Here is a 27,434-nt window from a genome sequence, read left to right as displayed (position 1 = left end):
TGGGTCAGGTGCCATCTAATAACTCAGACGAACAGGAGGCCGCCGCTCTCTATTGGGGTATCGGCGGTCTGTGGTAACGTCAGTCTGTGTGCTCTCTTGTGGAGCCTTTGTTCCTGACACCGAAGATGTCTCAGTCTCTCTTACAGTCTCCTTTACAGGTGGAACCACTGTTCCTGATGTGGTGGAGTTCTCTACTTGTGTGTGTGAAGGGGCTGACGAGTCGATGAGTGCATTTTCAAGATCTCCGCAAGACCCTTCTGCAGACACTGGTGCGGACCGGAGTAGCTGATCCACGTGTCTTCTCCAGACTCCATCGGCCACCTGAACTGTATATGAAACTGGACCAGTTTGAGCAATGACAGTTGCAGGAACCCACTTGTGTACTCACGGTAGTTCCTGGCCTGCACTGACTCGCCGGTGCTGAAGACTCTGCCCTTGACCTTTTGACCCCTGTACATGATTTGTTTCTCTTGTTGTTTTTGTACAGTGTCCTTCACAGTTGAGGGTTTCAAAAGATCAAAGGTAGTGCGCAGATCTCTTTTGAACATTGCGTTGGCAGGAGATGTCCTTGTGGTCGCATGTGGACTATTCCGGTAGTTAAGCAGAAACTTGTGCAGTCTCTGATGCAGTGTTCCTTGGCCTTGTGATGTTTTCAGTGCATGTTTCATTGTCTGAACAAACCTTTCTGCAAGACCATTCGTTGCAGGATGGTATGGAGCTGACGTAATGTGCTGCACTCCATTAGCCTGTAGGAAAGCCTCCATTTCCTGTGAAACCAGTTGAGGTCCATTGTCAGAGACTATCTGAGTAGGAGATCCAAACCTACTGCACATTTCTCCTAGAGCTTCTATGGTCTTTTCAGTGGTGGCTGATTTCATGATGGTCACTTCAGGCCATTTACTGTGTGCATCAACAGCTACAAGAAACATTTTGTCCTCGTATGGACCTGCAAAGTCAATGTGTACCCGATGCCATGGCTCCTGTGGGAACTCCCAGGGATGAAGAGGAGCAAGTGGTGGGTTGTTCCGGACCATCTGACACGAAGAGCAGTTCTTAGCAATCTCCTCGATCTGTTTGTCCATATTTGGCCACCAAAAATAGCTTCTCGCTATTTCCTTCATTCTCACTATTCCACTATGTCCTGCATGCAGTTGCTTCAACAGTTTTGGTCGCAGTGACATGGGAATGATGACTCTCCTCCCCCACAGCAAACATCCCGCCTGAACAGAAAGCTCCGCCCGCTTTCCCAGGAAAGCCTTCAGGTCTACACCCTTACTTGCAGGCAGACCCTTAATGATCCAGTCCAGCACTGCTGCCAACACAGGGTCATTTCTGGACGCCTTTTTCACCTGCACAGCCGAAACAGGTGCTGTCTCTACCTCCCTGAAGTAGAGGATCTCAACTGTGTCAGAGACGGGTTTTTTAACAGGAAGGGGTAACCTGGACAACCCATCTGCATTGCAATGAGACTCCGATTTGCGATACTTGATGTCATAAGAATGTCCTGACAATATCAACGCCCACCTCTGGAGACGTGAAGCAGCAAGAGATGGAATCCCTGTATAGGGTCCCAGGATGGTTGTGAGAGGCCTATGGTCAGTAAACAGTGTAAACTTCCTACCGTACAGGTACTGGTGGAATTTCCGAACACCGAATACAATGCTCAGCGCCTCTCGTTCCAGCTGAGCATAGTTGGACTCTGCTGTGTTTAATGTCCTTGATGCGAATGCAATTGGCCTTTCTTCGCCATTTGGGAGAATGTGGGAAATCACTGCCCCCACCCCATAGGGAGAAGCATCACAAGCAAGCTGAATTGGGAACTTGGGATTGAAGTGGGTTAGCACCTCAGATGCAGTCAGTGAATCCTTTGCCTTTTGAAAGGCGTCTTGGCAGCTTGCTGTCCACTCCCATGCTTCTTCCTTGCGTAGCAGGTTGTGCAGTGGTTTCAGGAGTGATGCCAAGTTGGGTATGAACAGCCCTAAGAAAGACTTTAACTGACTGACATTTCGTGGTGGGGGTGCATCCACGATTGCTGTGATCTTCGAAGGTGCAGTGTGAAGTCCATTTGCATCAATCACGTGCCCTAGATATTCCACAGATGACTGGAAAAAGTCACATTTCTCCTTACGGACTCTCAATCCGTATTCCTTCAGCCTCTGAAGGGTCGCATCCAAGTTGCGCAGATGCTCTTCATCATCTGCTCCTGTACACAGGATATCATCCAGATAGCATTGCACACCAGGTAATCCGCTCAGGATTTGATCAATCGCTCGTTGAAACAATGCTGGAGCTGATGTGATACCAAAAGGCAACCTGCAAAATCTGAAAAGTCCCTTATGTGTGTTAATAGTCAACATGTCACGTGACTGCTCTTCAACGTGCATTTGCAGGTAAGCTTGGTTGAGATCTATTTTGCTGAACTTTTGTCCTCCACTCAGACCAGCAAATAAGTCATCAATCAGTGGAAGGGGATACTGCTCTGCTGTTAATACAGGATTCACGGATACCTTGAAGTCTCCGCAGATCCGGATTCCGCCGTCCTTTTTGGGAACTGGAACGATGGGCGTGGCCCACTCGCTGGTCGTAACCGGCTCCAGAACACCATTCTTGACCAATGCGTCTAAATTAGACTCCACCTTGGGCCGAATGGCGTACGGCACAGGTCTAGCCTTCATAAAGACTGGCTTGGAGTCAGGCTTGAGATGCAGCTTCACTGTAATTTTTTTCATGCTGCCCAGTTCCTCACGAAAAACTTCCTGGTGTTTTCCCAGTATGGCCTGTAGCTGAGAGGAACCATGCGACAGCTTTCTCACCTCTTGCCAGTTGAGTCTGATTGTTTTGAGCCACACACGTCCCATTATAGCAGGGCAGTTCTTCTGCGTAACATACACAGGCAGCTTAGCAGTTTGGCCATTGTATTGAACAGTCACCTCTGCCATTCCTTTCATAGGCACTCGATGTCCAGTATATCCTTTAAATACTGTGTCGGAGGGTTTGAGTGGAAGGTGCTTCAGACATGTCCTATAGACATTATATGACACTAGTGATGCTTTTGACCCAGTGTCAATCTGCATTTTTACAACATGTCCCTCCAGTTTGGGCGTGACCCAAAAGCTGTCTGAGGTTTCGTCCACCTTCAGTATTCGCACAGTATTTATTGCAGACAACACTTCTTCATCTGAGGAGTCATTTGCTCTATCCTCATGAAGCTTAACTGTGTGAACATGTCTTTCTTTTTTGAATCTTGCAGTGCCTCTTTTATTCCCAGGCTTTGAGCCCTTATCCTTGCACCTTTTGTTCCTGCATGCCCGTGCTACATGACCTTTTTTTCCACAGTTGTTGCAATCCATTTCTTTGCACCAGCAATCACTAGCAAGGTGTCCTAACTTGCCACAGCGGAAGCATGGTCCCTGTGCATTTGCTTTACCATTGTCTAGTTTGTGTACTCTGTCTGTAGCATGTAGCGCATGGGCTTCTTTTGATGCCATTTCCATGGTCACACTGATATTAATTGCCTTCTCAAGAGTCAAATCACTTTCCGTGAGCAATTTCTTCTGTGCAGCTTCATTTCTTAAACCACACACGAGTCTGTCTCTTAATGTGTCATTTAAAACATCTTTAAACTCACAGTGTTCAGCTAATTTGCGTAACGATGCAACGAACATTGTGACAGACTCACCCTCTTCTTGGTTTCGCTTGTGAAACTTGAACCGTTCAGCGATCACGAGGGGCTTGGGCGAGAAGTGTTTGGTCAGTGTGTCCACGATCTCTGTGAAACTTTTACTGCCTGGCTTTGCTGGCTGTAGCAGGCTCCTTAGCAGGGTAAAAGTCTTTGGGCCTATCACACTCAAAAAAATGGGCACCAGTTTAGCATCCTGTATGTCGTTAGCCGCAACGAAATATCCAAAACGCTCCGTATATGAGCTCCATTGCTCCGTGCTTTTGTCGAAGGGACCGATAGGGCCAGTAACTCCAGCCATTACTCGGCTCCTGGTTGAATGGCACTCTTCCCCTCACAACTGTTCCTTTTCGTAACGTCTCTTTTATCCGTTTATGTTTTGGTTAACGTCACTTACGGAGTCTGCCTTCGTCGTCCTGTCCGCTGTACATTCCTCCCCGTTTCGCTGAGAAAAAAAAAACGGCATCCACCTTCGCACACCGGTAGCGTCGTCCTACCTCTGGCGCCGTCTAACACCAGGTTAGCGCGAGGCATCAGCAGGAAAAAAAAAAAGTAAAACTCCAAAGCGGACTGCAGCGTCGGTCCAGACGTCCTCGTCGCCGGGTTACTAGTATAACAATGATACTCGGACCACGACGTAACTTGCGGTATTTATTATAACGGAGCAACTTAACATGGAGCTAGCCCGAGCAACAGCCGAAAAGCATCATTTCCCATAATGCATCGGGGCATGCCCACTACGGATCCTGTTATAACCCAAAATACACAACATTGGCAATAACAGAGGTCAAACGTTTACTATAGGTCTTTACCAGGTTTGCACACACAGTAGCTGGTATTTTGGCCCATTCCTCCATGCAGATCTTCTCGAGAGCAGTGATGTTTTGGGGCTGTCGCTGAGCAACACGGACTTTGAACTCCCGCCACAGATTTTCTATGGGGTTGAGGTCTGGAGACTGGCTAGGCCACTCCAGGACTTTCAAATGCTTCTTACGGAGCCACTCCTTTGTTGCCCGGGCGGTGTGTTTTGGATCATTGTCATGTTGGAAGACCCAGCCTCGTTTCATCTTCAAAGTTCTCACTGATGGAAGGAGGTTTTGGCTCAAAATCTCACGATACATGGCCCCATTCATTCTGTCCTTAACACGGATCAGTCGTCCTGTCTACTTGGCAGAAAAACAGCCCCATAGCATGATGTTTCCACCCCCATGCTTCACAGTAGGTATGGTGTTCTTGGGATGCAACTCAGTATTCTTCTTCCTCCAAACACGACGAGTTGAGTTTATACCAAAAAGTTCTACTTTGGTTTCATCTGACCACATGACATTCTCCCAATCCTCTGCTGTATCATCCATGTGCTCTCTGGCAAACTTCAGACGGGCCTGGACATGCACTGGCTTCAGCAGCGGAACACGTCTGGCACTGCGGGATTTGATTCCCTGCCGTTGTAGTGTGTTACTGATGGTGACCTTTGTTACTTTGGTCCCAGCTCTCTGCAGGTCATTCACCAGGTCCCCCCGTGTGGTTCTGGGATCTTTGCTCACCGTTCTCATGATCATTTTGACCCCACGGGATGAGATCTTGCGTGGAGCCCCAGATCGAGGGAGATTATCAGTGGTCTTGTATGTCTTCCATTTTCTGATGATTGCTCCCACAGTTGATTTTTTCACACCAAGCTGCTTGCCTATTGTAGATTCACTCTTCCCAGTCTGGTACAGGTCTACAATACTTTTCCTGGTGTCCTTCGAAAGCTCTTTGGTCTTGGCCATGGCGGAGTTTGGAGTCTGACTGTTTGAGGCTGTGGACAGGTGTCTTTTATACAGATGATGAGTTCAAACAGGTGCCATTCATACAGGTAACGAGTGGGGGACAGAAAAGCTTCTTACAGAAGACGTTACAGGTCTGTGAGAGCCAGAGATTTTCCTTGTTTGAGGTGACCAAATACTTATTTTCCACCCTAATTTACGAATAAATTCTTTACAAATCCTACCATGTGAATTCATGGATTTTTTTCTCACATTCTGTCTCTCACAGTTGAAGTGTACCTCTGGTGCAAATTACTGACCTCTGTCATCATTTTAGGTGGGAGAACTTGCACAATCGGTGGCTGACTAAATACTTTTTTGCCCCACTGTATGTTTTGGCAGGTAAAATATCAGCATACCTGCCAAAACATCAGCAGCAGCATCTCCCATAGCGTACAGGAGTGCGTTAACTTGATACTCGTCTGATTTGTTATCAAGAGCGGTTGCAATGCAACATCTTTCGAACCTTCTGATCCACTTTGGCCATTCGGCAGGATGAGAAAAGTCAAATGTTTCTGGGGATGTTATTTGTACCGTGGTCGCCATCGTGACGTGTGGATCCCTGGCTTCCTCGCGTTCAGAATCCAGGCTTTCCGGTGCGCCGACCCCATCTCCTCCCTCCGACATGTGAGGCTCGTGCTCGACCGAGGGCGCACACGCGCCCTGTTGCTAGCGCCGGTCACAGCATGCCGTTCTTGTTCGGGTTACCGATGCAAAAACTTCTCTTGCAGTTAACTGCACCGTACTGTACTCGAAAATACTGTGGAGACCGCCGATCCCACTTCTGACACCACGTATAAATGATGACACTGGACGCAGCACGTTCGGGTGATGTTTTCCAACTTTACTCGTAACCCAGAAGCTCTCCGCACACACAGCCTTATGGGAACAGTAGTCTACCGCTACATCCCATAGCTTTCCTGACAGTAAAAATGGGTCTGGGCTCTTATGGGTTAAGCTGAGTTTCTGTGCTTCTCTCCACAGCTCAGGCTGGATGAAAGCTTGCAGCTGCCTAGTATGTGGAAACCTTCTTTTCAGTCAAAGTGAATAAAATCTTAGCTCACCAAATCCACATAAATGGGCTTTTCTGTTTGCACTAACAAGATCAACATGTTGTTTGAATATTTTCAGAAGCATAAGGTGATTATGAGGTGAAGTACTTGAAGGCTTCCACCTCCCCTTTTCCAAAGAGGGTTAATTCAGTGCACAAAAAGCCTCCGCCGGGCCAACTGAGGCTGTTTCTCTTTTGAAAATCTGGGTTTTATGAATTCCAAAGTGGTGAGCGTCTTACTTGTCTCCTCAGTTTAGGAAGGAACCACTGCCTGTCACCATCTAACAACATGAGAAAATGCTCCCTGTCCTTGGGCCAAAGTCAAATAGCTGATTGTGTATTGTGCTAAATTTGCACTGAGGCAAAAATAACCTGTTCCCCATTCACTCCTTCAAATGAATGATAAAAGAGGAAGAAAGTGTGTTGATTCTCTGTGCTATAGTTTGACTTTCTTTGCTCTTTCAGTTACAAATTCTTTCAAAAAGAAACAAATCAAGAAAGAAAAAGGTAAAAGCAAAGAATTAGAAATGAAAGAAAGAACTGAGGGAATGAAAATGACAAAGAGCACAAACAGCCCAGAGGATCAAAGCACGAATGAGAGCACGTCACAATAAAGTACCTCGGAAAAGCAGGCAGGACTGCCAGGCATTATCACACAGAGACCCACTCTTCTGTTTTGGTGCAAAAGCATGTGTTGTACCCTCAGCTGGCATCTGAATAATATTTGCTGGTTTTATTCTAAATATAAGAAGCGTGAAAAAAGGATGTTAGACATATGAGACGCATACAAACACAAGAAACAAACAAGAGTGGATTGTCATTTTTTATTGTCAAGGCTGAATATGTGAAGAAAGCTTCACAAAGATGTTCCTTTGCTACTATCATGGAAGCACAAAGGTATAGTTACTTGTACGATATGGGTCAGATTTACTAAGCAGGCCAAATTACTGTACCAACAGGTGAGAATTACAAGAATCAATAGATGGGAATGTTCGGAGGGTCAGTCACTGTTTAAACAAAGATTCAGCCAGTTTGCTGTAATAATTAAGTTGCCGACCTACAATGCAAATTAGGACCCAGTGAGAATGAAAGTAATCTGCTAGGATCAGCTTCGGTGTCACGCCAGGCACTAGGTCAGGGGGGAACATCCAGGAAGGGGGAAGGGTCCAAGGGGGCTCGAGGGGGTCCAGGCAGGAGGGAATCGAACTCTCAAACCAAACCAGCAGCCACTCCACATAATCAACTTAGGGGGAAAACTCTCTCTCTCTCACTGCAACAAGGAGAAGCCACGACCTGCACACAGGGAAGACAAGGATCACTGTGGAGATGCCACAGAAAACACTGGAGGAGACGACAGAGATGTAGGAGCCAGAGTTTCACTACCAAAGTGGGTCAACGTTCCAGCGATGACTGGCAGGCTACCCACGCCTTAAGTAAGAGCCCCTGATTGCTCATCTTCCACAGGTGGGGACCAGCCACAGGTGAGTTGGGCAGAGGCTCAGGAGGACTCTCGTCCACATATGACTTTGAACACAAAGCAAAGAGACACAGAGACAGACAGAGTCCACTGCAGAGGCCGGGTCCTGACATTAGTTTTTATGCATGCCATGAGCACAAATGCGACTCACTGGTTTTTTGTTTTCCTGATGTCGTGTGGGCCTGCAGATGTTAATTAAAATCAAGTGAAGGAATTCAACTCACGGTCACTTGTTGGCGACAAACAAACAATTAAAGCCTAGACAGTAGGAAATGGCAAAACAAGGAATATGAGCCATTATTATTTCACTTCAGGTTGACGTTCATTGTCCATGAATGTCCTGGTATTTTTTGCTGGATTTACAATAAATCTTTATGGCTTCAATTATTTCTAATGCGTTTTCATTAAACTTACCCAATGGCGTTGGCAATTATGGTCCTCCAAGATGGCGTATCCCTCACACATAGCAACAAGTCATTGTTGTCATTATTTTTTTGATCCAGTCTTTCATTCCATCGATGATGGTTTCTCTCCTTCTGCCTCTGCTGCTTTTCCCTTCAACTTTCTCAGATGCAACATCATGTTCCTCATCCTCCTCTTCTCATAATGTCTCCAAAGAAACTTGCTTGCTTCTCTCTGATGTTTTGTTTTGAAACCTGTTCATTAGTCGGCCTGATATTCTCATCCTCCTCCTGATGAACTACATGTCTGCCGCACTCATAGTGTCTACAGTTTCTTGCTTATTGTCCATGCTTTGCTTGCATATGTGTGGTGGTGTAATATAGGTCTCTTTGTGATGCTGGACTCTTTCTTGGCTTGATCCAGTCTTTCAGTTAATTTGTTGATTAACTAAAAGTCAGAGAGAGCTTTCTTTGTTATTGCAATCTGAATCTTGATTTCAAGCAGTGGTGCTCCATCTCTGCCGGGGCCCAAATATTGAATTTTTTTGGCTTGTTGTCCAATGTTACGTGTTGAATGATCTTTGTTTTGGAAATCATTGTCTGACTTTTTGTGATGTTTAGGAAGAGTCCCACTCCTTAACTTTCCTCCTCATAACAATGTGCAAAGTGCCTACACTGGAGTCCTCGTCAGGTAGAGATGATCATGTGTCACAGGTGACCCCCAAACATCATTCAATGACCAAGAAGCAATCCATGTCAGTTTCTTTAAATGCTGGCATATATTAAAGTTGGTTAGAGTTTATTACTGGAGACTATCATGGAGGTGCAGTGGAATCCTTTTTGTTTGGTGACAAACACCTGTCCGTTGATGCTGCCATCCATTGTCAAATACTGATTGGTTGAGAAGTGGCCAGAATAGCAAAAGGAGTGATAGCAGAGTTCACAAGAAAGAAAGAAGCAAAATAATAATAATAATAATAATAATAATAATAATAATAATAATAATAATAATAATAATAATAATAATAATAATACGGTGGTCAGCACGGTTGCCTCACAGCAAGAAGGTCCTGAGTTCAATTCCACCGTCAGGTCGGGGTCTTTCTGTGTGGAGTTTGCATGTTCTCCCCATGTTTGCGTGGGTTCTCCCTGGGTACTCCGGCTTCCTCCCACAGCCCAAAGACATGCAGTTTGTGGGGATAGGTTAATTGAAAAATCTAAATTGCCCATAGGTGTGAATGCGGGAGCGAATGGTTGTCTGTCTCTGTGTGTCAGCCCTGCGACAGACTGGCGACCTGTCCAGGGTGTACCTTGCCTCTCGCCCTATGACAGCTGGGATAGGCGCATCCCCTGCGACCCTGAAAAGGAGAAGCAGAAGCAAATGGATGGATGGATAATAAAAAATTTAATACCGTTTGAGAAGTACAGGGAGTGTCTGTAGTCAATGCTTTCCATTATTTTGAACACTCAGTGTCAAAACTAGCCATACCCTTACAGAATACTAATATCTTATAACAGCAAACTAATGCACATTATAGTATAAAATACATGATTGATTTTATTTCTCTGTGAACTAAAATTGATGTTTATGTTCAGACTCTTCTTTCCACAAAAAATGTTTCACAAATGACGGCATGAGGCAAACTCACTGTTCCTACTGAAAGCACACACAATGCGACCAATAGAAAATGAGATTAAATATACCTGTTTTATATATATAGATATATATATATATATTATGTAAACGATTTAGCTTTTAGCCCAGTGACACATTAAACTAAAACTAAGACCATTAACTGAAAACAAAGGTATTATTTAACTCCACAGAAAACACCGAGCTGTCAGCAGCAAAGTGAAGCGCGTCACATTTTTGACATATTTGTCAAAGACAAATTTGTCTTTAAGCTGAACACAACCCATTTATAAAACACACTGTCGTGGTTAATATTAGGTTTTTCACACACCGCTCATTTTTATCCATTTACTACATTAGCATCAAAGCCCATAAATCATCACTGGCAACAGCCTGACTTATGATACAGAGTCTTGTTTAAGTGAATGGCTTTTTGCTGGCAGCTCTTGGCAGGACATGAACAGTCAACTTTGAAAGACAGCTGCACCTATTTTGCACCTGAATTTTAAATGTTTTGGCCTTCATTACTTGCATTAGAATGAGATACTACAGTGGGGCAAAAAAGTATTTAGTCAGCCACCGATTGTGCAAGTTCCCCCACTTAAAATGATGACAGAGGTCAGTAATTTGCACCAGAGGTACACTTCAACTGTGAGAGACAGAATGTGAGAAAAAAATCCATGAATTCACATGGTAGGATTTGTAAAGAATTTATTCGTAAATTAGGGTGGAAAATAAGTATTTGGTCACCTCAAACAAGGAAGATCTCTGGCTCTCACAGACCTGTAACGTCTTCTGTAAGAAGCTTTTCTGTCCCCCACTCGTTACCTGTATGAATGGCACCTGTTTGAACTCATCATTTGTATAAAAGACACCTGTCCACAGCCTCAAACAGTCAGACTCCAAACTCCGCCATGGCCAAGACCAAAGAGCTCTCGAAGGACACCAGGAAAAGTATTGTAGACCTGCACCAGACTGGGAAGAGTGAATCTACAATAGGCAAGCAGCTTGGTGTGAAAAAATCAACTGTAGGAGCAATCATCAGAAAATGGAAGACATACAAGACCACTGATAATCTCCCTCGATCTGGGGCTCCACGCAAGATCTCATCCCGTGGGGTCAAAATGATCATGAGAACGGTGAGCAAAGATCCCAGAACCACACGGGGGGACCTGGTGAATGACCTGCAGAGAGCTGGGACCAAAGTAACAAAGGTCACCATCAGTAACACACTACAACGGCAGGGAATCAAATCCCGCAGTGCCAGACGTGTTCCGCTGCTGAAGCCAGTGCATGTCCAGGCCCGTCTGAAGTTTGCCAGAGAGCACATGGATGATACAGCAGAGGATTGGGAGAATGTCATGTGGTCAGATGAAACCAAAGTAGAACTTTTTGGTATAAACTCAACTCGTCGTGTTTGGAGGAAGAAGAATACTGAGTTGCATCCCAAGAACACCATACCTACTGTGAAGCATGGGGGTGGGAACATCATGCTATGGGGCTGTTTTTCTGCCAAGGGGACAGGACGACTGATCCGTGTTAAGGACAGAATGAATGGGGCCATGTATCGTGAGATTTTGAGCCAAAACCTCCTTCCATCAGTGAGAACTTTGAAGATGAAACGAGGCTGGGTCTTCCAACATGACAATGATCCAAAACACACCGCCCGGGCAACAAAGGAGTGGCTCCGTAAGAAGCATTTGAAAGTCCTGGAGTGGCCTAGCCAGTCTCCAGACCTCAACCCCATAGACAATCTGTGGCGGGAGTTGAAAGTCCGTGTTGCTCGGCGACAGCCCCAAAACATCACTGCTCTCGAGAAGATCTGCATGGAGGAATGGGCCAAAATACCAGCTACTGTGTGTGCAAACCTGGTAAAGACCTATAGTAAACGTTTGACCTCTGTTATTGCCAACAAAGGTTATGTTACAAAGTATTGAGTTGTATTTTTGTTATTGACCAAATACTTATTTTCCACCCTGATTTACGAATAAATTCTTTACAAATCCTACCATGTGGATTCATGGATTTTTTTTTTCACATTCTGTCTCTCACAGTTGAAGTGTACCTCTGGTGCAAATTACTGACCTCTGTCATCCTTTTAGGTGGGGGAACTTGCACAATCGGTGGCTGACTAAATACTTTTTTGCCCCACTGTATTTTCTCATTGGTGCAAAACTGCCAGCCTTGACCTGATGACCCAGTAACCTGATACTGGAGCCAAGTACAAAAAAAACTAATTCATATGTCTTAGGTGTAGCCCAACAGTTTTTTGACATTCATTTTGCCCACATTGAGCCGTTCTTTTTTGAAAGTGGACAGCCTTATTAGACAGCCAAAGCCTGGGGAACTGGGACATCTAAACACACAAAAAAGAGGGAATACATCCTCATGTTGGATGACAGAATAAATATATGAACTAATCTACTTCCATAGAGGTACCATGTAACATTTCCAGCATCAACAAGTGCCTTGCTCTTGTTGATGATAGCATCGTGATATTAACCAGCTCTCTGGTGGCAGAACAATAAACATGAACACATGTCTGTCACGATGCGTCGTTTTTAAAGCTTCCCTCTGCCCAGTCTCAAAAACTAGGCAGACACGTGGACATCAGCATCCCTGTCTGATGAAATTTACATCACGTGGACCCTCATCGTATCATCGGACCTGTTAAGCAACTTTAGTTGGTATTTGCTTTTTACTTAATGATAACTAGCACACAGTAACAGTTAAACAATTGTATTTGATGCTAATAATATAAACAAATGCAAAGACTTACACTTCTGTCTTCTTCACAACATTTTTTGATAGTTTTAAGAGGCAAATACCTTTGAGACAAGATGTCTGTTGTTTCATGTATAGAAGTGTCGTGAAGCACTCCTTAGTCAAGATTTATTTTAAGTAAATTTCAACATTAGTTTTTGCTGAGTGAGCACTGAACTGACACTCAAGCTTTTCACTCCACAAGTCTCACAGTGACAGCAAAGCTTTAAAGCAGGTTCCACAGAGCTGACACGCTCAGCAGGCTATAATGACTTCTAAATAAATTGCGAGATTTAACTGTCAGAGGAAATTACACAAATTTTGTGAGCAGCAGTGTATTCATCTGAAAAAAGAAATGAAACTGAGGTGTCTGCCTTGAACAGGTACCTCGTGCACTAACACCAGAAACATCCAACAACAGTCATTTGGAACATATCGGTTACTTTAGTCGAGTTAAAACAACTATTTGAATCATAAACTCACAGTCACTTATAATATTAATTTAAAAAAAAACATTAATCACATTTGCAGTACAAACTGATGATGATGAACTTTGAGTTCAGCTCTGACTCTGTGTCACAGAGTTTTCAAGATTTGTCTCCAAGAACACGGAAAATATGGAAAAGTTCTGTCCACTGACATGAATGAACAGATTAAATGTAGTCACTATTCCAGTAACTGCAATGTGATGCAATAGAAGAATAAACGTGTGCGTGTCGTTATTTAATGCTAAGACATTTATTTCACCATATGGTTGGAAATCTCTGGAATGTGCTTCAGAAGGAAAAACTGATGAAGGAAAGCTAACGGTGTCTTTATGGCGGGTTAATGAGAGCTGCAGGGATCATATGGTCATGATAGGAGCCAAATATTCAGCTGTAGGCAGCAACAAGTTTGGTTTTGGTCTTTAATGGGGAATGGCTTTTCTAGCATTGAGGGAGCAATATCACTTTAAACCAATCTAGCACATGATGAATAACAAGAAGCTTTGCTACAAGAAGACAACATGTGGAATGTAAGTGTTCCTGTCCCGTATGTAAAGACGTGTCATTTATGGCCTTTTTCATAGGTTTGAGTAAAGAAATGTTGAAGAAGTGTTATTGGCATGGTGTTGGGTCTATTTTGTGTGAGAGAGAAGAGAGCAAAGAGCATTTTCTTAAATTTATTAAGCAGTTGAAGGTTCAAGTTTAAAGAAAACGTCAGCCGTGTCTCTGTGCTCGCTCAGGAGAGCGCCACACTCAGAGTAATGCTTTTTATTATGTGTGAAAAACAGGACACTAAGGTCCAAACAGTTTAGGGTGGCCTGATGTCAGCTCAGGTTTCTTCTTCTGTAGCTTTTCGGCCACAGAGAGCTGTTTTATGACTGACAGGGAGTTTGTTCCTTCCTTGCAGGAGTCCACTCTGCAGGTGGGGGAGAGTCACAGGAGAGATGGAGAATAAACTTAACCTGGGTGTCTACTGTCTTGTGCACTCTGGGAGATGATTTAATGTTAGGGTGGGTACAGTTTCCTCTGCGGTGGGGTCGGGTGGGCTACCCCGGGTCCTGTGGGTCTGGACGGTCCTGCTGCCGTAGGCCCCGGTCTGGATGGGCCTCGGCTCCCTTGCCTTGGTGGGTGCCGAAGGACGGGGGTGCCTACTGGGGTCAGCGGGGGAGCTGGCCCCAGGGAGGGGCATCTTGCTCCTCCCTTCTTTTCCTCCCCATCCCCGGCTGCCTCCCTCTTCCCGCTCCAACACACCCACCCACACAAGTAGGGCCTTGGGGTACAGGTGTGTCAGCCACCTGTGCCTCAGTTTTACTCCACAACTTAGACATCCACATTACTCACACTCTCATAACACATACATATAGGGCCTTGAGGGTGGGCACGTTAACGGCGTCCAGGGGACGGTCTGTGTATTCAACCCCACCTCTCAATTTTAAATCCATGTAGACATTGAGGGTTCTTGGGAGGGGCCGTGCTAACACCTGCTGCTCTCTGGCAGCAGCACCATGCTCTCCCGTGTTTTAAATGCACCTTAGAACAACACGCAGCAACACTACACATGAGCGAGAGGAGGGAGGTTTGGGATCTTCACACACCCATGTTCTCTGCTGGCCATCGGGGCGGGGGGCTGGGAGGAGGTGTTGGCCATCTGATTGGGATCTAGGATGCGGGGCCTCCCTGCTGCTGCGGAGCCTGGGGCGGTCTGCTTGCCTCCACCCCGGGGGAAGGGTAACATCTCCTGGGTCTTGGTGTCGTTTCCCCCTCCAGGGGCTGAGGGTACCTGGACCTTGGGTATAGAGTTTGTTTGGGGAGTTTGATTGTGTGTACATGTCCATGTATGTCTATCCCTACGTTGGGTGAGTGCTGAGTATTTGTATATGTGTGCACGAGGGTGGGAATGCATGTTTGTGTCTGTGTGTGCCTGTTTGTCTGTGTCTATATGTCAGGTCGGGTCTTACACTCCACCTCTCTGGGAACTCCCAGGCCCTCCAAAGGCCTATCTCCCCTCACCACACTCCCTGCCGGTAACTGATGCCCTGAGGGGTCGGTGCATTGGTGGTTCTTGGTGTCCGGGGCTGGGCGCTCAAGTATGTACCAGCTCACTCCCGGTGACTACTTGGTGGGGCCTGGTGCCTGTTGCTCGGTCAGGCCTCTTCCGGGGCAATGGGGGCCCTTGGGCCTCCGGCCTCTGGGTCTGTGGCTTGGTTCACTCTGGCACAGCTGGCTGCCGGCAGAGCCGGCGGGCACGCCACTGCAGCCCCCTCCGGCTTCTGCTCCGTGGCTACTGGGTGACCCCTCATCTGGGGCTCTCCTCAGCTCTTCCCAGGAGGGTGGCACGGATGCCCCTCCAGTGGTCCTCCTTGGGCTCCTTGTTTTGTTTTTATTAATGTATCCAATTTTAATATAACAAAATTATACACACAACATGAGTTATGATAACATGACCAACTGTTTGTCAGTGTCAGCTTGCCAACCCTTTTACACTGATACACAACATGTTTAAATCCTTTTACACTGAAAAGTTTGTCTATCCTTCTTTTGTTCCTCCTCTGTTCCCTCAGTCTTGTCTCCTCGTCTTTTGACTGTGTCCCAATTCAGGGTCTGCACGCTTGAAGTACGCGCCCTACTACGTATGGTGCGTACTATAAGTACGAGAAGTGCGGAAGTGAGAGGCTTATGAAATGGGACGGTCTAGCCTTCGTCGTGCTGTTCAGGTTGCCTAGCAACCATGATACTAACCGCGAGACACGTTACATACAGCATTGTTTGACAGAAATGAAGGAGAAAAAATGTTTTGTTGGTCATTCATTTTTGTCATGACATCACTTTGATTAGTTGAGTATCTGAGAATGAGACCACGGGACTGTAAAACATGATAGTTGGGCTTCATTTCTGTGCTGAACAGTCATTTAAGATTAGTTAGTAAATAACTGGTGAGGGACCAGACAAAGAGCGATTCATAAGACCCTTATGAAAAAGACACCGAGGGAACAGTTTACCCTGCCCGGGATAGGGTTACCGGGGCCCCGCCCTGGAGCCAGGCCCGGGGAGGGTGCCCGAGGGCGAGCGTCTGGTGGCCGGGCCTTAGTCCATGGGGCCCGGCCGGGCACAGCCCGAAGAGGAGACATGGGCCCATCCTCCCGCAGGCCCACCACCCGCAGGAGGGTCGGGTGCATTGTGTGCCGGGTGGCGGCCAGGAGCGGAGGCCCTGGCGGACTGACCCCCGGCTGCCAAGACTGGCAATAGGGACATGGAATGTCACCTCTCTGGTGGGGAAGGAGCCTGAGTGAGTGCGTGAGGTTGAGAGGTACCGGCTAGATATAGTCGGGCTCACCTCTACACATGGCTCAGGCTCTGGAACCAGTCTCCTGGAGAGGGGCTGGACTCTGTCTCAGTCTGGAGTTGCCCCTGGTGAGAGGCGGCAGGCTGGGGTGGGTATCCTAGTATCCCCTCGGCTTGCTGCCGGTACGTTGGGGTTTTTCCCGGTGGACGAGAGGGTTTGTTCCCTGCGCCTTAGGGTCGGGGAACGGGTCCTGACTGTCATCTGCGCGTATGCGCCGAGTGGCAGTTCAGAGTACCCAGCCTTCTTAGAGTCTCTGGGCGGGGTGCTGGAGGGTGCTCCACCTGGAGACTCTGTTGTCCTGCTGGGAGACTTCAATGCTCACGTGGGTAACGACAGCGAGACCTGGAGGGGCGTGATTGGGAGGAACGGCCTCCCTGATCTGAACCCGAGCGGTGCTCTGTTATTGGACTTCTGTGCTAATCACAGTTTGGCCATAACGAACACCCTGTTCGAACATAAGAGTGTCCATAAGTGCACGTGGCACCAGGACGCTCTAGGCCGTAGGTCGATGATCGATTTTGTAATCGTATCACCAGACCTGCGACCATATGTTCTGGACACTCGGGTAAAGAGAGGGGCTGAGCTGTCAACTGATCACCACCTGGTGGTGAGTTGGATCAGGTGGCGGGGGAAGACGCTGGACAGACCTGGTGCACCTAAACGCGTAGTGAGGGTGTACTGGGAACGTCTAGCAGAGGCCCCAGTCCGCGAGATCTTCAACGCACACCTCCAGCAGAGCTTCAACAGCATTCCGAGGGAGACTGGGGACATTGAGTCCGAATTGACCATGTTCAGCGTCTCCATTGCCGAAGCTGCTGCATTGAGCTGCGGCCGCAAGGTGGTTGGTGCCTGCCGTGGCGGTAATCCCCGAACCAAATGGTGGACACCAGAGGTGAAGGGAGCCACCAGGCTGGAGAAGGAGTCCTATCGGGCTTGGTTAGCCTGTGGAACTCCGGAGGCAGCCGACAGGTATCGACATGCCAAGCGGAATGCGGCTCGGGCAGTGGCTGAAGCAAAAACTCGGGTGTGGGAGGAGTTCGGAGAGGCCATGGAAAAAGACTTTCGGACTGCCTCGAAGAGATTCTGGCAAACCGTCAGACGTCTCAGGAGGGGAAAGCGGTGCTCTACCTACACTGTGTATAGTGCTGGCGGAGCGCTGCTGACGTCGACTGAGAAAATTGTCAGGCGGTGGAAGGAATACTTCGAGGACCTCCTTAATCCCACTGACACGTCTTCCGAGGAGGAAGCAGAGTCTGGGGATGAGGGGAATGACCCGCCAATTTCCGGGGGCGAGGTCACTGAGCCAGTTAAACAACTCCTTGGTGGCAGAGCCCCTGGTGTTGATGAGGTCCGCCCCGAGTTCCTGAAGGCTCTGGACGTTGTAGGGCTGTCCTGGTTGACACGCCTCTGCAATGTTGCGTGGAGATCAGGGGCAGTACCTGTGGACTGGCAGACCGGGGTGGTGGTCCCCATCTTTAAGAAAGGGGACCGGAGGGTGTGTTCCAACTACAGGGGGATCACACTCCTCAGCCTCCCTGGGAAAGTCTATGCCAGGGTGCTGGAAAGGAGAGTTCGTCCGTTAGTCGAACCTCGGATACAGGAGGAACAATGCGGTTTTCGTCCTGGTCGCGGAACACTGGACCAGCTCTTTATCCTCTCCAGGATACTTGAGGGTGCATGGGAGTTTGCCCAACCAGTCTACATGTGTTTTGTGGACTTGGAGAAGGCATTCGACCGTGTCCCTCGGGGTGTCCTGTGGGAGGTGTTGCGGGAGTATGGGGTGTCTGGCCCATTGCTACGGGCCATTCGATCCCTATACAACCGTTGCAAGAGCTTGGTTCGCATTGCCGGCAATAAGTCGGACTCGTTCCCGGTGGGTGATGGGCTCCGCCAGGGCTGCCCTTTGTCTCCGGTTCTGTTCATAATTTTTATGGACAGGATTTCTAGGCGCAGCCAAGTGGCGGAGGGCTTTCGCTTTGGTGGCCTCAGAATCTCATCTCTGATTTTTGCAGATGATGTGGTTCTGTTGGCTTCATCGGGTGAGGGCCTCCAGCTCGCACTGGAACGGTTCGCAGCCGAGTGTGAAGCAGCGGGAATGAGGATCAGCACCTCCAAATCTGAGGCCATGGTTCTCAGCCGGAAAAGGGTGGAGTGCCCACTCCGGGTCGGGGATGAGTTCCTGCCCCAAGTGGAGGAGTTCAAGTATCTCGGGGTCTTGTTTGCGAGTGATGGGAGAAGGGAGCCGGAGATCGACAGACGGATTGGGGCTGCAGCTGCAGTAATGCGGACGCTGCACCGGTCCGTCGTGGTGAAGAGGGAGCTGAGTGTAAAAGCGAAGCTCTCAATTTACCGGTCGATCTACGTCCCTACCCTCACCTATGGCCACGAGCTGTGGGTAGTGACCGAAAGAACGAGATCGCGGATACAAGTGGCAGAAATGAGCTTCCTCCGAAGGGTGGCTGGCCTCTCCCTTAGAGATAGGGTGAGAAGTTCGGCCATCCGGGAGGGGCTCAGAGTAGAGCAGCTGCTGCTCCACATCGAAAGGAGCCAGCTGAGGTGGTTCGGGCATCTGACAAGGATGCCCCCTGGGCGCCTCCTGGGTGAGGTGTTCCAGGCATGTCCCACCGGGAGGAGGCCCCGGGGCAGACCCAGGACACGCTGGAGAGATTATATCTCTCGGCTGGCCTGGGAACGCCTTGGTATTCCCCCGGATAAGCTGGAGGAGGTGGCTGGGGAGAGGGAGGTCTGGGCCTCTTTGCTTAGGCTGCTGCCCCCGCGACCCGGCCCCGGACAAAGCGGATGAAGATGGATGGATGGATGGATAGTAAATAACAATTAGGTAATGTTGTTCATGAGACTAAAATCATCTCACTGTGGTAATGTAAATATAATATGGCCAATATTATATGTATTGTCAGATTACTATGATATATATATATACAGTGTTGGGAAGGTTACTTTTAAAATGTATTCCATTACAGAATACAGATTACATGCCCCAAAATGTATTCTGTAACATATTCCGTTACGTTACTCAATGACAGTAACGTATTCTGAATACTTTGGATTACTTAATATATTATCATGCTTTTTACAACAACGTGAATGTACTGTTGCTGTGTGATTTATTACTGTTACTGAAGGTCCGCGACTCCGAACTGTAGTAAAGGGACCTCTGACTAATACGGCGGGGTCCCTGTCGGCTCGTAGCAGAAAAATAGCTTTACTTTGTTGTCTGGGTCAACTTTTCTTGCGAGAGACAGAGAGAGGCGTTGAAAGACTGCTCCAACGGAACTTATTGTTTTCGGAGGAAAACACGAACACGGTGTACAGTAGAGTCTTAATAGCTCACTTACAACTGGGCTCGTCAGGCACTCTTCTTGGCTGAAGTGGTTATTATTATATTTACATGCTTCCAGCTCCCGTTTTTGCTCGATGACAACTCGTACCTTTCCACTCCCCTTTTTCTCCCTCCTCGCGCTCACAGACACATAACGTGTATGGCAGTCCATTCTCCCTGCAACACGGACTACACTGCCCGTGATGCTACATTCTTTAGAGCTATGCTTGTAGCATTCTGCCTGTTAGCTTAGCACAACAACAACGAAAATGCGCTCTCTCACCCAGGAAACACACAGTTGCAGAGAGAGAGAGGGAGAGCGTCGCCCTGTAACCATGGCAACCGTAACGCTGCCGCCTGGAACAACAGAACGTAGCTGTCAAACAAAACCCAAACAGTCCTGACCCGCGACAAAATGGAACAGGAAAGTACCGCAGTGTAATCCATTTATTTCAACAAAGTAACTGTATTCTGAATACCACCTTTTTAAACGGTAACTGTAACGGAATACAGTTACTCATATTTTGTATTTTAAATACGTAACGGCGGTACATGTATTCCGTTACTCCCCAACACTGTATATATATATTAGGGGTGCAACGATATTCGTATCGATATTGAACCGTTCGATACAGTGCTTTCGGTTCAGTACGCATATGTATCGAACTATACAAAATTTTTAATTTATTTTATCAACTTTCCTTCTGACGATGCTGTCTGTGTTGAGCGCTCAGTGAATCTGCGTTCGACTACTCCGCCTAGGCTGCACTGTCGAGCGCAGATCCACTGAGCGCTCAACACAGACAGCATCGTCAGAAGGAAGAGAGCAGGGCAAGCTAGCGAGACAGAAGTTAAGCTCTCCTTGCAACATGGACCTCCCCCACCCTCATTCAGATCTGGTGTTTGGAATTATTTTGGTTTTCATGTGACGTATGACCCTGAAGGTAAGCGAGTCATGGACTAAAGTAAAACAGTATGTTGGATGTGCCATGCAATGCTCAATTACATGGGTGGGAACTAGTGTGTTAGCGCAGTTAGCTCGTTAACGTGTTGGCCGTCTAGCCCCATGCACAGGGCTTTCGGCGGTAGCTCGTTAACGGAGATTTGCCGTGTTGTGGCGTTAAGGTCATTTCAACGAGATTAACCTGAAAGCACTAGTGGGAACACAACGAATATGACTGCACATTTACGCCGACATCATCCTAGTGCAAAGACAAGTGGAAGCAGACAAAAACAAGCAAGCATGCTACTAACTTTAGCCGAGTCATTTAGACAGCTGTTAGCACATGATTCTCCTTATGCTGCTGAGAATATAGCCCAGAAGAAGCGGATAGTATAGCTTTTATTTTGGAAAGAGACATTTCTCTGTAATAAACTCTCTTTTCCAAAGATGAGTGATTCCTCAATCAGATACAGGGCTTGCAAAATCGCTAGCCCGACGTCCCGGAGCTAGCGATCTTTCCAGTCGGGCTACAAAAATCTCTCTGCCCTGCCCGTCGGGCTATTGTAGGAAAAATATATGTCAATGCTTTTGCATTCTTTCAGAAATGTAGCTGGGTAATTATGTCATTGGCATCGGGGAGCCACTGTCAATATGTGACATATTGAAATCGCGTTTGAATTTGCGCTTGTTTTTTGCTTTGCAATCGTGCGAACTGTGTATAGAGAGCGACAGCACTGATCTGTGAGTGATGATAATTTGTGCACCAATTCCTCTGACATTGTCTTATTAATCGTTAGCTTACTATGCAAACATGACAAGTGAAATCTCCCGCAGCAAGCTTAAACATGTGAGAGGTTGATCGCGCAGAGAATCGCTGAGCTTATGTGAGTCCGTGTGTAAAAGCATTTCAGTTCTGCTGAGCCAAATAAGACAGGTCAGGGTGAAGAAGTGACAGCCAAAGAAAAGCTTACCACAAAACGGAGAAGTTATGACAAATCAGGCTATAAGGCAAAAAGAAAGTGCAGCTTTATGGTTTCATGGACAAAAGAATTTCTGTGGCTGCAATATGACGAGCTAAATAACCAGGGCTGCACATAAGTGGTCCGCAGGTGCGCATTTGCTGTCAAAATAAAAAACACGCACAAGGGTTAGGGTTAAATTTAAAAACTGTACTTTTGAGTTAAAATATATATTTAATATTTTAATAAATGACAAATTAAAAAGGCATGAACATTTTTTTGTATCGAAAAAATATCGAACCGTGACAACAAAGTATCGAACCGAACCGAACCGTGAATTTTGTGTATCGTTGCACCCCTAATATATATATATATATATATATATATATATATTTTTTTTTTTTTTTTTTTTTTTATTTAGGAGTAAAGGCTTTAAAACCAAGTTAATGCTGGAAGTACAAACATTACTAATGTCACATAACTTTGCCGACATGTGGCCAACAGTAATGTTTTAATGTTCTTCGTTATTAAACATTCGCACATAAATAAGTGACATCATATTCAGTACTTACTTTTGACAGTTCACTCTTCGGCCGCTCCCTTCTGCCGTATTTTGCGGCAAGATTATCCACACCCACCGCCGCACGATGAATTGTGGGATATATGGGACCACGAAGCGTGCACCGGACCATGCTTGATATTTGGGGAAATCGACGGCGCATTTGGAGTATGCATTTGAAGTACACTTTGAATTGGGACAGCCGTCGTCGCGTGGCGGTGACGTAATCGCACTCAAAATGCGTACTTCAAGCGTGCAAACCCTGAATTGGGACACAGCCTTTGTCTCTGCTCGCGTGGTGTCACCCGGTCATCGGTTACTTCCTGTTTTACTTTGGTGGTCTTGCATTTCTTGTGCTTTGTATCCAGGCCTACTTCCCTTGTCTTGTCTTCAGTGATTAGCCACAGCTGTGCTTCCACCTGTTCCCTTTCCCCCTCATTATCTGTGTTTCTATACCCTTTGTTGTGTTCTCCCTCATGGCCGTGTTTCCCTTGTAGTATGCTTTCACAGAAGCTTCCTAGTTTCCTAATTTGCTCCTGACCTGCTTTTCTTTGTGCTTTGTAAGAGCTCAATAATAAAGCTGCTCTTGAATTTATTCCTCACCTTCAAGTCCTGCATTTTGGGTCCAGCCTGTCCCTGACATGGCATTACAATGTATGACAGATTAAAAAGAGCACAACATTCACAGTGTGCTGTAGGAAGGATTGTAGTCTCTGCACATGCATGAAGAAAAATTACATTGTTGGTCCAATGTCCATTTTTAACATGTTCAGCCTGTGAGAATCTGGAGAAAATGAAGGAGAGGCTCAACATCCTTCTGTCAGAGCTGTCGTCATACGTGGAAACCTTTTGGATCCATGACGTTTGTGTTTAATATAAATATAATAAAGAATAAATTTACTGAATTTTCACTGTGTGTGTGTGTGTGTGTGTTGGTGGTGTATATATTTTTCCTTAACACACCAGCAAACAGCAGAGGACATTTTGGTGATGAATAGAGGCAAAAATAAAACGGTCTGCTCTGCTCCATGAATCTGATGATGAGGTAGAACCAGCAGACAGATGGGGCGCCTTCACTGATGTTTTTCTGTGACAGCTGCCCTTTCATGATATTTGGCTTGTATTTTGTTTTAGTTAAGAGCACTGTCAGTTTAGTTCAATTCAGTTATATTTGTATAAAGCCAAATCACAACAACAGTTCCCTTCTGGAGCTTTATATAGTAAGAAAAAGACCCTACAATAATAAAGAGAACTTCCCAACAATCATATGACCCCCTGTGAGCAAGCACTTTGGTGACAGTGGGAAGGAAAAACTCCCTTTTAACAGGAAGAAACCTCCGACAGACCCAGGCTCAGGGAGGGGCGGGGCCATCTGCTGTGATTAGTTGGGGAGTACAAGTAACAAGTATGATTCAATGCAGAGAGGTCTATTAACATATAGTGAGTGAAGAAGAAACACCCAGTGCATCATGGGAATCCCCCAACAGCCTACAACTAAAGGAGGATTTGGGGTCACCTGATCCAGCCCTAACTATATCTTAAAATCTTCAAAAAGTAGAGATAGTCTGTCTTCCAAATGGAGCCTCTGTGTGTATTTTTAAATATATCTCGCTGTAAATGACTCGCAGTTGATGAAACTGCAATGATTGATAGCTTTTATCGTAGCCCATTGTCGCACCAGTAAAGCACCTGCATGTGTTACTTTTTTGACATCCTAGCTATTTAAATGTTTTCTACGATTGTCGCCTTTCACTGATTTTGTTTTTTTTCTCTGGCCTCAGTTTAAAAAATGGAATTTGATCTGGAAGACGTTGTGGCTCAGCCTAGCATCGCTGCTTGTTCTGTCTGTGCTTGTATCCTCCGGCAGTTAGAGTTAGACACATGTGCTCTGCTTAGAGGTAAGTATGAGTTTCAGATCTGTGGAATGGGGGAAGAAAATAAAAGGGAGCCACTTCAGAAATAGTGCTCCGTCTTCATTATTGCAGTCTGTGCTCACAGACAAAGCAAAGGAGATCTGTGCTTGAACGAAAAAAATGTTTAAAAGTCCAATGTGTGCCATTTAAATCCATGTGATAAATTCTGTTTCCATGGACAAATAATTCAATCTCTGTAATCATTGGTAACACTTTGGTGTTTTGTGTGGTTTTTCTTTCCTAAAATGATTTTTCTTTTTGAAACGATGAGGTCATTAGGCAACTTAAAGCTCTAAGTGATTACATCACCATATAGCGTATGTACCTCCTATTTTATGTGCAGGAAGGGAGCGTGTCACCCACACACAACATCGCTGTAACCATACAGCTGCTTTCCTGCATTTATATTGGCAGGATATGAGCACTGTTGGAAAGCATTTAGGTGAATGAGGCAAGTTGTACAAAGTGTTTTGAGCAAGTGGATAAGTACCAGTCTATTCACAGCCCAAGTGTCACTTACCTTCATTTGTAGGACACGCCCATCTGCTCTTTGATTGGTCAGTCTCCTCCAGCTGCTGACGCACTGAAAAAATATTCTTCGTGCTCAAGAAACAAAATCAAAGGTTGATTTATTCAGATAATGAAACATTAAAGTAAATGCTCTTGGGATAAACTGACTGTATAATAATCATGCACATTTATTAGACCAGCTCTCCATAAACTCTTATATCTCACACTGTAACTATGTAACAAAGTGACATGGAAAATTTACATGTAATGAAATTATTCAAATCAGCTTTTAGGGAAGTTTTTTTTTCACTGTGTTGTCAGGCCAGCAGAGGGGGAAAGTAGCCAAGTACAGTTACTTAAGTATAATTTAGATGCACTTCACTCACATTTACACAGCTCCCATTTGGTCTTCTTCACAAACTGTATATACTGTAAGGCTGCAAAGCACAATAACTTGTGTCCAACATCTTCAGTAGTCTGATAATGGATGCATTTAATATTTTATATGTTAAGATTGGACTGAAAATTTCAAATTTGTTTCTGGAAAAACACAATAAATGTATCAGTACATGAAATGATCTGTCCTTAGAAAAGCCTTAGTTTTAGCTTGAAAAACACTTTTTTACAATATCACACTCTGACTTCAGCTGTCACATGGTTTAATGTTTTTAGGCTGAGACTGAAATAATGAAGCCGCCTTGAAACAATCAGCGAATGCATTTGATGCTTCACCAGTGCTCCACTCACTGATGAGAAAACAATTTAATCAAATTATGAATGTCTTGGATTTCCTAAGAGTCACATCTGTTTGATCCACGTTAGGATTTTGTCTCGTCCTTCAGATAATTCTGCAGGCTGCACTTTACCACAGCTTTGTAAAACACATGCTATTATTTTCACATTAAGGGACTTGCTGCACTTTCTTCTTTGCTTAAATAATTGCAGCTTGTCTCTTTGTCTATTATACTGGAATCTCACAGGCTCGCTATTCACATACAAAACTACAATTAATAATCTATAGCATCCTGCTCGTTTGTGCTCGATGCATTTATTTCTTTTCCTTTTTCATTTAATTATTTGTTTCACATCACAAACAAAAATAATGCCTTTGTTTATTTGATTGTGCACCAAAGGCCCAGGGACACAGAGCTGGTCTTTGTGAAGCAGACAAACTGCTGCGAGTTGATGCTTTCTCTGCTTTTGTAACGCTGTAGCACTACAGCCTCTTTCGGCTTCGCTCGGGATAGTGGATTATGTTTGAAATCAAAGTACTTTGTCCTCCTGCGTGCTTCTGATCACGGCGTCCCCCCTTTTTAGGTTGAATGTAAACGTCCTGTCGAGTCATGTCCGCTCTCAATCAATCAAATGTTGAGATGTGACCAGAACTTACAGTGTAGCTTGGTAATGAGATTTGGAAATTTGTGAAAGAGAGAAGGGGAATGAGATGCAGCAAATGGTCTGGCCTGTTGGAAATGAGTCTCCGCTGTATCACTAAAATAAGCCATAAGCAGAATGCCACAGCAGAGCTACAGAGAGGTGAAATAGGCACAACTGGAATGCTGATGTGATAAGGACAGGTGAGGCGTTTTGATATAACTTACTGAGGTCATGTCCTTCAGTTGGCCTGGAAATATGTTGGGGTTGCTGCCATGCTGTGGTATAATAGAGGAAATCATAGGATAGTCCCCTCTGAAACTGTTCCTCACAGCATGCACATGGACACATCAGCAGTGTCACGGTGCATTAATACAATACAATGTATCCAAATGGGGCCTGTGAGAAGACCAGCGTAAGTTTGCACTGTACTGTTGAGCATGCAGAGAGTACTCACCCCTTAAATCTTTTCCTCTGTTATTCCCTGTTTGTTTGTTCCGTTAAGTTTAAGGACCACGGAAAGTTCCCTTTCCTGGTGTTCAATGAGAGCTACATTCCCACAGAAGGACAGATGATACTGGAAGTCTGGCTTTCATGCTACGGTAAAAACTGAGGCAGAGGGATGAGAGCATTGCAACGTGTTCCTCTGCGTGTGATCTTCTGGTGTTTGCCGACTCACAGATATACATGTGGCCTTGATCTAGTGCCCTTCTAATTTTTGAGTAGACAGGAAGGAGGCTCACTTCACCACATTATCCACCGTATTTACTTCATATTGCATGTGATGCTCACAAACTAAAGTGAGATTTTATTGCCATTTGATTAAAAGTTGCTACAAAAACATCCTCATTTTGATTCATAGTTTATTTTTAATGGTAAATTATTTTCGTTCTGGCTTGTAGCTGCTCAATTACGCCCACACAGTGAGTGACAGCTTAGTATGAAGTGCTGTGGACATGTTGCTTCACTGGGACACAACAGCACGAACCTTCAGGCTGGGCCCAGGACCTCGTCTCCATGTGCTTCACTGTGATCTGTGAGCCTATAAATAAATGAGCTGCTAGATTTTGAAACGTTTTGTTTTATCTATTTATAGCTGAGTTTTGCTGGAGGAAAAAGAATCATTATTCTTATTTGGCCATAAGATGGTTAAGGGTAAAAGACGCATTGATTAATGACACATACCTTGTTTCCTCTCT

The sequence above is a fragment of the Maylandia zebra genome, linkage group LG1 (genome assembly GCF_041146795.1).
Source record: "Maylandia zebra isolate NMK-2024a linkage group LG1, Mzebra_GT3a, whole genome shotgun sequence".
Lineage (NCBI taxonomy): Eukaryota > Metazoa > Chordata > Actinopteri > Cichliformes > Cichlidae > Maylandia > Maylandia zebra.
This window is presented reverse-complemented; position numbering follows the sequence as displayed.